Source organism: Xenopus laevis, chromosome 4L (genome assembly GCF_017654675.1).
Source record: "Xenopus laevis strain J_2021 chromosome 4L, Xenopus_laevis_v10.1, whole genome shotgun sequence".
NCBI classification, from domain to species: Eukaryota; Metazoa; Chordata; class Amphibia; order Anura; family Pipidae; genus Xenopus; species Xenopus laevis.
The window spans coordinates 9,288,127-9,292,921 of NC_054377.1; the positions used below are offsets into that span (position 1 = coordinate 9,288,127).

At 41.6% G+C, this 4,795-nt stretch overlaps 1 long non-coding RNA gene across 1 annotated transcript; it reads left to right on the forward strand.

The window, feature by feature from the left end:
* Nucleotides 1–214: 214 nt before the first annotated feature.
* Nucleotides 215–4,210, forward strand: LOC121402911. Its single transcript, XR_005966858.1, has 2 exons — nucleotides 215–1,994; nucleotides 3,913–4,210. It is a non-coding gene; the product is annotated as an uncharacterized LOC121402911 (long non-coding RNA).
* The last annotated feature ends 585 nt before the right edge of the window (nucleotides 4,211–4,795 follow it).

Below are 4,795 nucleotides of genomic sequence, written 5' to 3' on the forward strand. Positions count from 1 at the left end.
TATTATCCACTGTTACTATAGACACCATCTCTCCCTACTATACCTGCTATCCCACAGTCACACTCCCTTCCCAGAGACTATTATCCCACTGTTACTATAGGCACCATCTCTCCCTACTATACCTGCTATCCCACAGTCACACTCCCTTCCCAGAGTCTATTATCCCACTGTTACTATAGGCACCATCTCTCCCTACTACACATTCTATCCCACTGCCCTAGTGTCTTCTTAGAAGCTATTATCCCTACTACAAGGTGGTTGCCAAACAAGCAAATCTCTGCCTTTTTTGACCGTCTGTGCTGGGATAATTTGGACTGATCTAATATTTGGCTTAGGTGAAACAACCAGATCATACATTTGGCCCATAAAGACCCATTGGAGGCAGCCCTCTTGCAGCATGATTTTCAAACCTGATGGTAGTTGTCCACCGTAAGAGTCTTTACATTTAAATATTACCCACCCCACTCTATGTCTATGTCTAAATGACTTGGAGGAGAGGAACTACAGAAGGTATGTGACAACTGATTGAGGAGCTCTGGCCTGTTTGCCGTAGATCTGCTGACCATGAGAAATAACGCTACAGCCGTCTTCCATTATAACTGAATTAACTTCCTTTGCTATAAGGTTTAATTGCCCTTTAATACAAAGATTTAAGTGGTCCCATTGTTCTTTTAACTTGGACTGGAAAAGAAAACCAATTACAGGCCTATCCGAAAGGACTGGAAAGAGGTTTTAACCAACCCGCCCTGAGATTAATTGGTTCCATTTGGACTTTTATACGATTGTTTCCTGGAACGCCACCTGCGCTTGTTATTTATAGGCGAAAAATGGAGCGGACGAAGGCCATCGAAGGCTTTTGGAGGCCCCGCGTTTATTGTGGGGCGGATTTGCCAGTGGGGCCACTCTGCATGCACAGGCAGCTATTGTTTCCTTCGGAGAGCTGTTCGGATGTTTTATTTATTTGTTTCTAGTTAATGGAAGCGCTCCACTATGAGAGTCATAAAGCAAATATTTACCATCCACTGGTTTTATAATAGGGGAGAGTTCATTAGGTTTCATCGTAAATTAGGCACAAACAATGGCGCAGAGGATCATGGACGGTTCCCTTTGTTCCCCCTACTTGTTTAGTCAATAATGTTTGCTCTTGTTCTTCATGGTGGGGAGCACAAAGGAGGATGCACAACATAGGGCTCCAGGCTCTAAGAGTTGGGGTTCTCTTGTTTTTCTAATATCATTAAGGGCTTTCGTATTCTTTCTGAGCGAGGACGATTCCTTGGGCAGAGGCAGCACAGAAGGTTCTCTTTTACATGTATATTAGAAATGCGGAAAATATTCTTCAAAAGTAGAATAAAATGATCGGAAGTAGATTGACTCATATCTAAAGCACCTGTAATAACTGCCTTCTAAAATACCTATCAGAAGATAAAGGCAAAGTCGACGTATTGCCGAAATAGGATAATATGGCGGTGAATATTATTATGTAACCTGGCTTCAAATATAAAATATTTTATAGGAAAAAAAAAGAACTTTTTGTGTTCGAGGAGGTTAAATGTCTTTTTATTCGACGTTATCTTTTGCTGAGTGGTAACAGCGTCGGACTGGCCCACCGGGAAAAATCCCGGTGGGCCCCAGTCCTTGTGGGCCCCTGTGGCCACTACTATATAATCTGTATTGCTGCTGGTGCTCAACTCGTGATCTTGTATCACGCAGCTATGGCCCCGCCTCCTGCCTCTTCTCCACCTGGTGGCTGCGCTTCAGCTGTGCGCCTATTTTCCGATTTGAGCCCTGATGACGTCACTTGCCGTGCCTGCGCCCTCACGTGGTGGGGGAATCAGGGAGAAAGAGCGCGTCAGGGAGGGAGTACTGGTGTGGTTCCTGGGTTCTGATTGACCTGCTGCCTGTGCCCTCATGGCATCGTTTGTTCTCTGCAGCCTATTGCTACGTTCTTGGCTTCTCCTCTAGCTAGAGACCAGCTTGAATACAGTACTTTTCTGGTGAGCAAACAATCTGTTTTTTTTGTGTTATTTAGCATTTTATCCAGCTGCTTCCAGTTTGCAATTTCAGCCACTTGGTTGCTAGGGTCCAAATTCCCCTAGCAACCATGCACTCATTTGAATAAGAGACTGGAATAGGAGAGGCCTGAATAGAAAGATGAGTAATAAAAAAGTAGCACAAACAATACATGTGTAGCCTTACAGAGCATTTGTTTTTTAGATGGGGTCAGCGACCCCCATTTGCAAGCTGGAAAAAAGTCAGAAGAAGGCAAATTATTAAAAACTATAGAAAACAAATAATGAAGGCCAATTGAAATGTTGCTTAGAATGAGCCATTCTATAACATACTAAAAGTTAAATTAAAGGCTAACCACCCCTTTAATTTCATTTTACATTTAACCATTTGTTTGCCCCTTTAAGTTTGCTTACCCACTTTCTGTTATTATCCATTTCCATAATCCATTTTTACTGGGACTGGGGTGGGACTCGAGTGCTTACAATGAATTAAAAATTGATTTAAAAATTAAATATGCACTGAATTTTTACTTTTTTTTATTGATCGAGTGTAACATTAATTTTTAATCAATTACAAGTTGACAAAATGTGATTCATAAAGCTGATGGTGTACTGATGTGAATAAACTGTGTACCCCTCTCTCTATTTTTATATATATATTTCACATTTCCATCAGTTCTTGCCCAGTGAGCTTACACTATAAGGTCCCTATCACAATTATATCAGTTTCTGTCCTAGTGATTTTACAATATAAGATCCCTATCACAATCCCATCAGTCCTTGACAAGTGAGCTTACAATCTAAGGTCCCTATTACATTCCCATCAGTCCTCCGCTAGCGGAGCAAACATAGCTGGAAATACCCATGGACTGACTTTTATCCGCTAATTCCAAGCATATTTATGTGAGTGCAATTTTCTCTTTTAAATTTATTTATTAAAGGTTTTTTACATGATGTTTAGCACATCTTTTTAGAAACCGATGGATGCTAACAGTGCTTAAAAACAAGGGGCAACAACTATTTACTACGCAAGTAATACCTTTAAACGTCTGTAAGTACAAAATCTGGAAACACAGATGGTGCCATTTAGGGCTAGTCCACACGGGGAGATAGCGGCCTCGCCAGGCTTTTTCAGGCGACTGTTGAAAAGCGCATCGCCTCGTGTGGTTAGCACAGGCGTTTTTACATAGGCACCCATACAAAACTGTCGCCTGCGCCGGTCGCGGCGACTGTCGCGGCGCTTTGTCGCCGCGACCGCAAACGCGTCGCTATCTCCCCGTGTGGACTAGCCCTTAGGTGTTATTTTGGTTAAAGGGCAAGCTAATCCCACAGGGGAAGGGAAATAGACACTTTGCCTAATGATAATTAACCCCAATATCACCGCAGGTGTAACAATTAAGTAAGAAATACTATACTATATATTATCGTTTTTCTGTCTATCCCGAGCTTACTTCGCTGGTTTATTATGCAGGTATACTGGTTTGTGTGGTTTTTTTTTATAAGTGATTAAAAATTATACTTATTAATAAGGTTATTTAATAGTGGCAATTTAATGTTATTTAATAGTATACAAATAAAAAAAATGTTCACTTTGTTATGCATTTTGTTTATTTTACCTTGTCGGCTTTCGTGAGTAAATTGGGGGGCCCTTCAGATCAGGTTCTCTGGTGGGCCCCCAGTGCCCCAGTCCGACACTGAGTGGTAATAACGCACCTCTAACATTTTGTTCTGTCACTAAAGAGGGAATAAAAGTCCGTTTTCAGCCTAAAATAAAGGTGGAATGGATGAGAATAAAGTTCCCCTTGATGGAACAGGATTCTAGAAATTCTGCTAACAAGACAGAACAAGGGAAGAAAAAAAAAAACCTCTCCCATGTTTCCTATTATTCTTTGGTTTTATCCAGGCATCAGATTTCCGGCAATGAAAAGAGAAGACGTAGCAAGAGAATTCAGAGACACCATCAAACACGTTTCAGATAACAACCGGCGCAGATATGAGAGCGTTTTCGAGGTGCCCAGATATATATATATATTTAATCTTCTATCGATCCAATCTGTTCCTGCGGAGGAGGAAAGGGGAGAAGATGAAAGGCGATTTTGAGAAAACTTTTAGGATCCCGGTGCTGTAATTTTGGCTTTTATGTGTTTTCTAAATCGCTGAAGAATTAGACAGCCAGCACCTTAATAAAGGAGAAGGAAAGGCTAAAAGTAAGTAAGTTTTATCAGAAACGTTTATATAAATACACCAGTATACCCTTAAAGTAATGCTGCTCTGAGTCCTCTGTCAAAAGAAACAGAATTTCTTTCCTTCTATTGTGTACTCATGGGCTTCTGTATCAGACTTCCTGTTTTCAGCTTAAACCTCCAGGGCTAGGGCTTGAGCATGCTCAGTTTGCTCCTCTCTCCCCTCCCTCCTCCCCTCCCTGCTGTAATCTGAGCCCAGAGCTGTAAGTGAGCAGGGAGAGACTTGGGCAGGAAGTGATGTCGCTCCAAGCTAATATGGCAGCTTCTATCCTAAACAAACAGAGACAGTGTCTAGAGCTGTTTACTCAGGTATGGTAAAGCATTCTGCAGAATAAATATAGTTTATAGCTTGCATTATTGTAGCTAATCTGTTGGCAATAAACTGTCTTGGAGCTTTTCTTCTCCTTTAAATAAGACATCGGTGGGGGGCACCTTTAATGGTGGTAGGACTGTCCGTCTGATGGAACTAAGAGTTGTAGTTGGAGGGTTGCAGGTTGGGCATGAATGATTTAAAGTTTTATTGTTGCTGCTAGCGCCAGTGTT